At 35.8% G+C, this 12,933-nt stretch overlaps 1 pseudogene; it reads left to right on the plus strand.

Moving 5' to 3' along the window:
* Positions 1 to 11,052, plus strand: part of LOC133824934 (type II inositol polyphosphate 5-phosphatase 15-like) — a 35,665-nt pseudogene extending 24,613 nt beyond the window's left edge.
* Positions 11,053 to 12,933: the final 1,881 nt, after the last annotated feature.

Raw genomic sequence — 12,933 nt, forward strand, 5'->3', positions numbered from 1 at the left:
ATATTAGTATTTTTTGAGGAAGAATTAGAAACTTATGGAAGTGGAATTGTAATACAATTAATAAAGAGGTTCGTAGTGAGAGTTAAAATGTTAAGAGACAATCATGAAATGTAGGGGATATCACTTGGAGAACATTAATTAGACTGAATGGAAATTAAGCTGACCAGTAGGAATTCAGATGGGTATGCAAGGAATGATTGGGTACGCTTCAGGATTGGGCGATAGATAGGTTCCATATCAGGGACATTATGGAAGATGGTAATGGTTTGACTGAAAGAATTACTGAAGCAGTCGAAGAAGTTTGACCTCAGGGTGGACCAGATGAAGCATCATATTGTGGGAATTGTTGGCATCATCTATTAAGGATGAAAAGTTTAAATGCTCGGTTACAAGACAGGACAATTTCTTCAGGAATTGATCTTCGATCTGGTTATTACCAGCTAAGGATCAAGGAAAGAGACATTTCAGGAGTTACTACTTGTACCAAGTAGAGTATGATGAATTATGAACTAAGGTTCTTAAATTATTTAAGCTTCAGCAACACAGGTAAGTTTTACAAGCAGAAAGGATAGGAACAGTGTGAACAGGATATCTTCGGGTTTATTGGCGGTATGTTGGACGACTCTCCAGTTAGAAGTGAAACACAAACGACTACTACACTAATGATGTTAATACTAAGGAAGCAGGGTCACAGGCAAGGCTCCTAAAAGTGTCAGTTTTGATCTCGCCAAGGGTATTCAAGATAATGCTATAAGAAGAGAAGGGGTTAGGTATGAAGAGATTTGATCTAAAGCCACGAAGAAGCTACTGAAGAACGCCTAAGGGATAGGGAGCACAATGAGGCTGGTAAACACGTCATCTACAACATAAGTATCTTTGAAGGCGGCTACACTAGAGATTAGAACGACAGTAAAACTTGAAGTTACACTGAATGGATAGTGTCAGATCAGAAGTTCAGAAGAAAGAGTGAGAATCGATTAACACTTGGTGATGTAGGAATATGCGTGTTATGGATGAATACAGAAGGGTAGCATGAAGGACCTAATTTTTTAAAAAGATATGAAACTGTGAGTGATACATCACAAGTTGAAATGCGCCCAGGCACAGACTGGCGCGAGGATGGATCGAGCCTCGCGGGAGGTAAAAGAATGGGAACATGGTTGATATACATGGAATGTTAAGTTGGCGGTGTATGCATAGCATAAGGTATTTGAGAGTTTGGTCATTTGTAAGAAAAATAACCTTGAGACCAAGATTTAGTGACACATAATGGATGGATTGTTGATGTTAAAAGTCCTCGACTGTATGAGGAGGAGATTTCATTGGAGGCAGACCTCTTACTTGGGAGGTGCGTGTCACTTAAACAGAACGCCACGGGCTACAGTAGAACGAACAAGGTAACGATTGAGATTGGTATAACATCGGTGTGTGGTGATGAACAGATATGTATCCCTTTGGACAATGGAATCCTGAGTGATGGTTTTGTGGAGACGGAGAAGAACCCTGTTAATGTAATAGGAGTTAAGGTACAAGGATCAAATGAGTGGTCCAATGGAAATTTGGCATGGAGATGAGAATTCTAAATGGATATCATTCCACCTTTTAGGGTATATTTTACCGGGAAGTTTAAGTGGGTGACAAAATTTACTATACTTAGATATTGGAAGGTAAAGGGATATGGTGGTGGATCATAGTAATGGACAACATTAGACTATAAGTAAGGTAATTGGACAGGGAAGGTTATAACTCAGCTGAATGAGTTAATGTAATTTGGTTCATATGAACTGGTAATGGGGCAGAGCATTGATAATACTGAGTTGAGACCCTATAGTTCTCCATGTTTTGGGAAGGAACTAAAGAATGAAGAGAATAGAGTGGGAACTTGGAGTTATTGGTTGATTGCAGATGGAATAGAAATCTGGTGAGTTAATAGTTATTTAACAGGATTAAGCATTGAGTGTGCGAATATTTGAGATATTAAGGAAAGTATAATCCTTGAGGAAATAGTCACAATGATGAATACTGGGGTACAGCTAAGGTGACACAGTATAGGACAATGTGATATAAAAAAGCAAGGGGTATTGTTCTAAGCAAAGAAATGAAAGGTAGTGGATACTACAGCTCAGTATTGGTTCAGGGGAAAACCAAAGAAGTTGTTGGAAATTCTTAAGGTAGGAGTATCTACCTATTTGAAAGGACATAAGAGCTTGAAAATTGTTAACTTTGGAATACGAAGTTCCAGGATGAGAGATTCGTATTTCTCCAAGTAGTGCAGACAAGGAAAAGTATGATATCCTGGGAAAGAAAGGGGAGTTCTGACTCTCAATTCGACAGGAATTCTAAAATTGTACCAAGGGTTAGGCCAGGGGCCTATAAGCTGATCTCACCCTGGTAGGGGTGATGACTCATAAGTATTTCTGGTATCGATGATAAGACAATGAAGTGACCAATGATGAAATAAGCAGACTCTAGAGTTTCAGTAAATCTGATGTGCAAGCGAAGGTTAACGAAAGTATAGTTATCAGACAAGATCTTGTGGAACAAGATTGTTACTCTGGTAAGAGTGTTATCGAAGAGTTAAAAGTAAAGGTGTTGGACTTTGAGAATTATAGACAGAAGTACAAGTTTAACTATCAGATATGTTCGAGTAAATTTCGAGGATGAAATTGTTATAAGGAGGGGATAGTTGTAATGACCCAAAATTACTAATAAGGCTTAAGGGCCATGATTAGTGTGCCGGTAGGGCATAATTAGAATATATGTGAATTACTGGTAAAATTGCATGACTATGTGATATGCATGGTCCTATGATTATATGGATATGTGGAGTGCATGTTTATGAATATTGGGCAAGCATGCGGACCCTGTTTAGCTTGTAAGGGCATAATTGTAAGTTTGGCCCGTTAGGGCATAAATGTGATTATTTGTGATAAACTGTTGAGATCACATTATTATGTGGATATATTTATATTTGCAGCATTCGACACGAGGCGATCCTAGGGAGCAAGTTAGCAGGAAAGTCACAACAGGACCCGATACCCGACTCGGGGCGAGTCAATGGGTATTTTGGGTAATAGATATTTATTTGGGTTATTGAGTTATGAAAATAAATAATTGGAGATATATTTGAGGTTAGGAAGCTTAGAAGGGAATACTGGGGAAATTTACCATTTTTCCCTCGGGGACGTTTTTGGTACCCCGAGCCTTGGGATTAACTTAAGAGGCTCAAGTTAGATAAGATAAAGGCAAGAAATGTTTAGAAGTCTGCCTGGAACCGACTCTCTCTCTCTCTCTCTCTCTCTCTTTCCTCCCAAGGAGTCTCCCAAGCTAGCCGTTGAACCAAAGGATTTTTGGGCTGGGTTCACAAGAATTGGAGATTAGCTCAGTTATTGCTGGTGGATTCAAGTAGAGTTTGAGGTAAGATTTGAATTAAGGTTTTAATGTTTAAGTTATGAGTTTTAAGTGTTTTTTGGTCTTTGATGTTGAGAGTTGAATTGAAGCTTTGGGTGAGGATTTAAGCTGAATTCTTGTTAGGTTTTATTGCTGGGAGCTTGGGGATTAGCTCTACAACTACTAAGTGGACTTGCTCTTCAGTAAAGGTAAGCTTTTGATAATAGTTTAGTATTTGAATATTGGGAATTTCTGTTTGTTCTAAGGGGTTTTTGAGCTTATGGGTTTCAAGGATTGAAGTGGGATTTTGATGAGTCTCTAAGCTAGGTTTTCATTGGCTTTTGCTACTGGAAACATGCTAGGATGTTTATGATAGTTGTGTTATTGGGATGATTTTGGGTTAGTTTGGTTGACATTTGGTGGATGAAAATGGAGATTTTCTGGGTTTGAATGAGTCGGGTCGTGGCTCAGTTCTTGGTGTACCGCGGCCCTCTAGAACAGAGGTGTGTCAAGAAGGAGGGCGGGCCGCGGCATGGGAAACTTAGGGTCTTGGCCTATGTGTGTTGTCTGGGGAGGTTGGGCCTCTGGTAGGGGGCGGGCTGTGGCATGGAGAGCCTTGGGTCGCGGCACTTAAGGGAATTTTGGCCTTAAGGAGGCTTAAGGTGCGGGGAGTTGACCTAGGATGCTCGGGATCGATTCCACTACCGTGCTTGGTGGAATTTGATGTCCCAAATGCTAGAACTTGGTCCGGAAACCCTTATTCATTTTTTATTCATGGAATTCTTTATCATGATTGTGACTAGGTGTACGCTAGGGTTCGGGGCAGGATCTTGCTCGAGGGTCGTCTTTTTTAGTCAAAGCACTTGGAGTTAAAGGTAAGAAAACTGCACCAGGTTGTGTAAAAATGCATTATTGTACGAAGGTATTACACCATGTGAATATGAAATAAAGGCCTAAGAGTGCCGGAATCAATATTGGCGCACAGGGCACAGCTCGACCACTGGTAGCTGAGGACAGCTTAATAATCACTGAGCTCGGTTTAAGCGGATCGGAGTTAGTGGGATGAACACTGGGCTTGGCCTAAGTGAGCCAAAGATAGTGGATTAAACAGAGGGTGCGGCCTAAGGGCGTCGACCCTAGTTGTTGCTTGACATGTGTACTGTTGTTAATTTGATGCATATGATATGCTGAATATCTGGAAACTAGATCATTGGTTATTGACTGTTGTCCTCGTTTAAGTGAATGCTATGGCTTGCTGAATAATTGATTAATGTATTGTAAATCATTTGGTTATGCTCTATGAGCTATTTGGTTATCGATATTGATTGTGCTATGATGTTATAGTTTTCTTGCTGGGCCTCGGCTCACGAGTGCTATGTGGTGCAGGTAAAGGCAAGGGTAAGACGAATTGACCATGGGTTGGAGAGCTCTGGGGGCGAGGTGTACATTGTCAGCTGCTCGGCCGCCATAGTCGAGGGATTGTACAGGGACGGAAACCTAAAATGTGTATTTTTCCATTAGAGTGGCTTGATTATTTATAATATTTGGAAATTCTGTAAATATATCATTTAAACCCTGATTTGGGATCCCGAGTACCAAACATTTATTTTAATGAAAATTATTCGTTTATAACCAAAATATTTTAAACCTAACCTGTTTATGTCTTTAGATTCACATTTTTATTTAAATGACTTGATTAGCAAGTCTCGCACTATTTCAAACACACAATGTAACGGTCTTGGTTATCCAGGGCGTTACATGAGTAGTGGTCACTTTGGATGTTCTTGATTTTACAATCAAGAGAGGTAATGAACCCTTAGCCCTTTTTGTTTTTTTGTTTTCTTGGTTTATATGAGATGATGGTATAATGATTTTTTTCTTTTTTATTTTGGGTGAAAAGTTGTATTGTAAGTGTTGACGCCGTTTTTCATCAACTTAAAATGTAGAGCAGATAAACAATAGGAGCTATGAAGCAGAAGAATGATCTAATAAGACAACAAGAATTTTATGTGGTTCAGCAGTTAACTTTGCCTAGTCCACAAGTCAATTTTATTAAGACTTTGGATATTTCAGGAAATTCTTCAAGATGAATTCTCCAGAAATTCTCTCAAGATATCAAAATTCCATCCCCTCTAAGTGTTCATGATCTATCTATTTATAGAGGGTTCTCAGAGTTCGTTCCCACATATTTCAGGAAGATACTCCTCTTCATTAATGGGAATAATGACATTAAATTCTGTAACTCCTACATACAAGGAAACGTCCCTTGAAGACTAGGAGGCATATAACAGACTAGTTAATATCCCTTTAATGTAGGGAAGTTACAACAATAAATATCTTTAAATGCATGGAACGCGTCTCATCAGATGACCGATTATGTCATTTAAGATCGGTAATCAGTATCATGTCGAACCAGGTCTTTAGGTAAATTATGAGCTAGCCACCTTACCCCAAGACCAGCTCGGGGCAGGTGAATACCACCGAGGCCGTTACATTTCGAGCTTATACCCATGCCAAGCTCGGGCTACTTGATCCGAAGACACCTAACAACGGATATACTCTGATGCTATGTCTTTCGAGCTTAGAAAGGACTTCGAGGTTACATATCTTCGAGGTTGCCACCTTGCTTCGAGGGTTTGACATCTGGCCCACGATGTGCTTTAGATATCTCGAGCTCACTCTTGACGAGTCCAGCTTTCAAGGTCACAATCTCAGGTGTCGAAATCTGGGCATAACAGTAAGATGCATGAAGATTTTTTATGTTGGGTTTCGACCAATACATGTATAGGGATCCACTTTGTATTTTTGTTATTATAATTTTTATGTTTGATCCATGTTCTAGGAAACTATGTGAATTTTCACTACAACAATTTTGCTTATATATTACGTTAAAATATTACATATATTTAAATATATACTAATAAAAACAAACAAGCTGAAATTTTACCCAAAGAGGCGGCAAGTGAAAATACTTACTGCCAAATGAAAATGAAAAATATCATTTGGGGGTTTCCTCTCTCTCTCTCTCTCATTCGGATTCAGCTCACCCTAATCACACCTCATCCTCTCTCTCTCGCCTTCATTTTATCAGTTCCCTCTCCATTCTCCATCGCGCTCTCTCTCACCGAGTCTATCGACTCTCTCCATCACGCCATGACCACGCCTAGCTAAAGCTCTCTCTCTCTAACAGAGTCTATCGACTCTCTTCCTCAAGCCCCGATACTCTAAAGTCCGACTGAACAACACCATGTTAAGTCTCTCTTCACTCTTTCCCGTTGAGCTGTTGGAGCACACACGAGCACGAAGCAGCTAAACCAAGACCCAGGTAACCGAATATAATATGTATTGATCCCATATATTTAATTGAGAACTTTTCCTTTCATGTTGATTGAAAAAAAAAAAATTGACATTAGCTTCAAATATATGAAAATTTGACTTAAGAATTCATCAGTAGATTGAACCAATTTCAAGGATGCTACTGCTTCTGGAACTCGAACCAATTTCAAGGAAAGCTTGTCGTGGCAGGCTCATAGAGGCCTCGTTCTCTCTCTCGTTATCACAGCATATGGTACCTCAACTGGATCCGCAGTGTTATGATTTAACTTTATCATTTACATTTTTTATTGCCCAAATTTCATTTCTTTGGCTTAAAGAAAATTTTGTCTTGACTTTTGCTGTTCCAGGAGACCTGTGGTCGGGTTCAGAGGCTGGTGTTATTAAGATATGGCCTTGGGAAGCTATTGAAAGATCTTTGTCTTTAACTATTGAAGAAAGGCCCATGGCTGCACTACTTGTAGAGAGGTCCTTCATTGACCCAAGGGGCCAACTCGCTGCAAATGGTTTCGTCAATGTCTTTAATTCCAATGTCAAGTACCTCTTATCTGATGATTCCAGGGCAAAGTGTGGACTGCTGGTTATTTATCCTTTGCATTATGGTATGCCTACATTCCCGCTTCCCATTATTTGCTCTCTACACGTCTAAAAATAGTTTTGGTGGAATTTTTTTTTTTAACTCTTAAAATATGAATATAAGATGACATTTTCAAATAATTGTTTGTGAAGTTCTTGACCAATCATAACTTATATTATGGGCACAATATGTTCCTGATGATTTTTGAACAAACATGATTGAAGCCAATATCTTAGAGACTGGATTTAATCATAAGTTGTACTTTTATATATGTGGGTATGTAAAATTGTAAATGCTATTTGTTTATATGCTAACTTTGATACTTTAATGCTTCCATTAAGCGCTCTTGCCCATGCAATATAATATGTAAATCTAAGAATAATTTGATTGCTGAATGCTGGGAAAAGAATCAAATTTAATTATGCAATTAAAATGAGAGGTGAATGTTCAACTAATCACGAGCCTTTTTTCTTAGAATTAATTAAAGGAATTAATACATGGAATTATAACATGATTTATGATTATTTATTTCTTTTGCTTTTTTAGCGCATAAAATATTTGTTTCTCTTTATAATGACTTTTCTTGTTTCCTGACTGTAGGTAGGTCTTGAGGGGAGTTCTGTTGGGCAGTGGTGGCTGGATATGATTGACAAAACATTGGATGAAGGATCAACATTTGAATGAGTTGGTTCTAGGCAGTTAGTAGGCTTGCTTATTGCTGCATGGTTGGTATTTTCTATCAAAATCTCTTTTGTGAATTGTTATTGTTATTATTTTTTCAATGTCTCAGATGTAGAGACTTAATTTTGTGTCACCATTTTTTAAGTGATGTGTCTGATTAACTCCTTAATAACTTCAAGTCTTTAACCTATTACTAACTGTATCTCAAGTGAACTCAGTTGTTTCTTACTTTCTTAAAATCAAGTGGGTAATTTTTAGTTTGTTTGTCTTGAACTAGATTTTCTCAGGAATAAGGATAGAAACCTTATATTTAAGATTTTTTTGTTCTTCTCTTCCATGCTTTTGCATTCGGCCTACTTAATATTTTTATGGTCTCTTTTTCAGTTAAGATTTTTCATTAATGATTGTTGAATGTCATCCTTTAGGGTGAGAACTGATATTAGAGCTTATGTTGGAGATGTTGATGCAGCAGTAGTTCTGTGTGGCTTTGGGCATGCCATTGGTAATAAGGTAGGCTCTTTATGTTGATTTGAATGACATGATTGTGATGCATACATTGTTGTTACTTTTATTCATTCAAATACTTGATGGTTTCCAAAAGGTTTCTTTATGGTTTCCGTTTGGCTTATAGATCTATATATGTTCATGCCTGCTGATGCATATACTCAACATAAGTAAATATGTGAACCGCCTTTTGTCTAAATAGAAATTGATGACTTTTTTTTAGGGAGCTGTTGGTTTGAGGATGAGAGTGTATGATCGAATAATGTGCTTTGTTAACTGTCACTTCACTGCACATCTAGAAACGGTTAATTGTCGCAATGCAGACTTTGATCATGTATACTGGACAATGTCCTTCAGTCGACCAACTAATCTCTTCAATGCCGCTTCCGGTACAATACTGTACCTATTCTTGTTTAGTTCGCTTGTCTTCTCAATGTATTTATTTTGGCTTGTTTATAGATCTAGATTGCCATTGGTCCTTTCTGTTGCAGCTAGTGCTTCATGTGCTGCTCAGGTGCTTCGAAATACAACTGTATGTACATGTCATCACTGTAGCATGCTAAATTGATCTGAGTTATTTTTTTTTTCAAAGTTAAATAGTTTCAGTTCATTTTATGAAGCATTGTTGTCTTCACATACTGGTTGCCTACTCTGCTGAAGGGATGCCTGAATTATCTGAGGCAGACATGGTCATATATCTTGGTGATCTTAATTATTGATTAGATGGTATATCTTATGATGAAGCTAGAGATTTTGTGTCACAAAGATGTTTCGATTGGCTTAGAGAAAAGGATCAACTTAGAGCAGAAATGGAAACTGGAAATGTCTTTCAAGGAATGTGTGAGGCAGATATTAGGTTTCCTCCCACATACAAGTTTGAAAGACACCAAGTTGGTTTAGCAAATAACTTTTTCTGTGCAAGTAGTATTGTTCAGTTTATGCCAATTGAACTGTTCGAGAGAGGGGTGGTTGGGGTAGTTTGTATCTCTTCTAATCAGGTGTTTTGCAGGTAAAAAAAATCTTGTAGGTGGGCTTTCGTTCCTGCTGTAGAGCTTTTCGTTGATGCTGAGAAAAAGCTTATGGAAATAATTGACTTGTTTGTAAATTATCTTTTTGTAGGGTATGATTCAGGTGAAAAGAAGCGAATTCTAGCTTGGTGTGATAGAATCATATACCGTGATAGCCGTTCAACCACTGCATCAGAATGCAGTTTGAAATGTCCTGTAGTTTCCTCAATATTGCAGTAAGTGATTCTAATATGTAACATATATTTTTTTTTCCCAATTGCAATAAAGTATAAAAACAAATGGAATGTATCTCATAATTTTTTATCTGGTCTAAGGCCATCCAGGTGGCCTTTAGAGCCCCCCTTAAATTCTTCCAGTGAGATACTAGATAAATTTCTACGGGTTTACAGGGATGCATTTCTTTATTCTGTATTTAATAGGATTGTGATTGTCAAGGCCATATTTGGATGCATGTACTTATCAAAAGAAGCTCATCAGTTTTGTTTCTGGCTAAGTCTCTAGCTCTTTAGTTCATATTAATCTGCTCAAAATTTGATGTTCAAAACTTCAAATCACACATATGAAGGGAGGGAACAGAGTTGAGAAAAAATGCTCAATAATTTTATTAAAACTTCATGTGGACTGGACTAACACCTGTGACAACTTATACTGATATCTTTTCTACTCCTGTCTAGGATACACTGACACCATGGTTTTATACTTAAATACCTGCCATCTTTTGTTTGATAGGTATGAGGGTTGCATGGATGTGACAGACAGTGATCATAAGCCTGTCCGCTGCATCTTTGCTGTTGATATTGCACGAGTTGATGAATCAGTTAGGAGACAGGAGCTTGGAGAGATTCTTGGAACAAATAAGAAAGTCAAAGCTATACTTGAAAAACTGTGCAAGATTCCCGAAACGATCATCAGCACAAACAACATAATTCTTCAAAACAAGGACACATCGATCTTGCGTATTACCAATAAATGTGGGGAAAGAGATGCATTATTTGAAATCCTTTGTGAAGGACAAACTATCGTTAATGAGGATGGGCTTGCATCAGATCATTGTCCTAGAGGCTCCTTTGGCTTTCCCCGTTGGCTTGAGGTAACTTGTTTTGCTTTTAAAAAAGAACAATAGTTATACTTTTGCAGGTTCTTATTTTGTTTGGTTGAGAGGATTACAAAATTATACTGTGTTTTTATTACTTGGCTCGTTTTATTTTTCAGTTATATATATATTAGTGATATAATGTTCAAATTTTAAATTTGTTGCAAAGCTACACCACCAGTGCTAAGAAATATCAGTAAAAGAATTTAGAAAGACATTTCTAATCCTGATAAATTTGTAATTTAAGAAACATATAGAGAGGAAGTGATCTATTAAATGCATACTAAGATGGCCAACAATAAATTTCAACTTTTTACTATTCATGTCTTTAACATATATAAAATGTACCTATATAAAATGATTGTGTTCTGTTGCATTGCATCAGGTGTTTAAAAAGTCTTTCTATACAATTTTTTCCCTTCTTGATTGATACTTTCATATTATGGTTTATACTGTACATATTTTTGTTTAATCTAACATTACTTACTTAAGTAGTGTTGGGTTTCATTGCTTTTTGCTTTTCATATATGTTTCATGGCAGAGTTAAATTGTTTGACAATAAGAAGAGATTAACAGTTGTAGGCTTTAAAAAATTTCAGAGCAACATCATGAGGAGGTTTGCCTTGGAAACCTGAGGAGATTTCAATTTAGAGAGCTTCAGATGGCAACAAACAACTTCAGCAGCAAGTACTTGGTTGGATGATGAGTTGAAGGATGGAGCAAGTTTCATGCATGATTTACTTTTGTGTATCTTATAATGTTTCTGTTTTTCATTTTTAAAGTAAAAAATGTTCAAGATTATAAAACTTTATTATGTTATGCTTTCAAATTTAAGTTAGAACTAAGATCTCATGAAGTAGACATATTCATGGTTTGAATTAGTTATTGTTTAATGTAATACTTGTGGTTTATCAATCTATTGAGAATTACATTTTATGATTAATTTTGATTTTTTTTTTATAAAAATACAATAATGAAAATCTTTTAATAAAAAAAAAACCTTATAAGTATACTTATCAAAATAAAATTTAAAATATATTATCCACACTAAAGTAACTAAATTTTATTACTAGACTTTTAATATGTTATGATTTAGAAATATATTATAAGCATAACAAATCGTTATGATTTATATAATATAACAAACTAAAAATGCTATCAAAATAATCAAATGTAACAGTGGAAAAGTGTTATACATAAAGTATAAGATTAAACTCCAAATTTATAATCAAATACTCTAACTAAACGTTATTATTTGAATATTATAGCAACTAAAAATGTGTTATTGAATAGTTTAAGATAACATCGAACATAACATTCGAATACTGTTATAGAAAAGACAGGACTTTTAATAACAGGGGCTATGTTAGCATTTTCAGAAGCGTTATCAATACTCCCGGTTAGCAGTTTTTAAGTGCTATGAATACTGTTTTTTCTTGTAGTGTTTGTTATGATAATTAATTTGGACTCTTGTTATTGAATCCATGAAATTTGAAGAATGTGTTTTTGAGATTTTGATGTATCAATAGGTTAATGTATGCATGAATGATGATAGAAACATGCAAGGATGCATGTGAATGTAAATAAAAATTTTGGTTTTACTTTTATGTTTAATTCATGAGGGTTTCGGCCTAGGGTCATTATCTCATTTATGTGTATGAATGACCTCGAAGCATGCCTATGATTTGAATGTCTATGTGATGTAGGAATTTTCTTAGATTGACATTATGATAATAGGTGCATGCTAGGGTTGTGTTTAAAATTGTGTTAATTAAACATGTATGATTATTGTATGAGTTTTGTGAAGCATGATGTAAAGCGATGAATTTCATTGACTTGTTATGCTTGCTGATTTTTGTGTATAAATGGTATGAAATATGATAAAAATAATGATTTGCACGCATAAATATTTTTCCAAGTGCTATGATGATTTAATGAAATTAAAAGGGTATTTTAATCTACATTAAAATGATATTTTTATTCAAATAAATACCTACATTATTTTTTTTATATATTATAAAAAAAATATGAGTTTTAATTCCAAGATGGTGATTTTAGAGGGTTTAAATTGTTGCTAGAAGTTTTGGTAAAAACATGAAATGCCTTTTAAATGAAAATGAAGTTTGTGTGCTTGATGAAATAATATAATACCCTAAACTATGTATATATTAAAAATGATATTTTAAATGTATCCTTGAATGTTCACATTTTTAATGAGTATGATTTTCTTTATTTTTGATTAAGAAAAATGTTGAGATTAAATTCACTTGTAATTTTAAACAAATTAAATGGTGGCTAAAATTTTAGTTTAATAAATTAAAAATAAT

This window comes from Humulus lupulus, chromosome 3 (assembly GCF_963169125.1).
Source record: "Humulus lupulus chromosome 3, drHumLupu1.1, whole genome shotgun sequence".
NCBI lineage: Eukaryota > Viridiplantae > Streptophyta > Magnoliopsida > Rosales > Cannabaceae > Humulus > Humulus lupulus.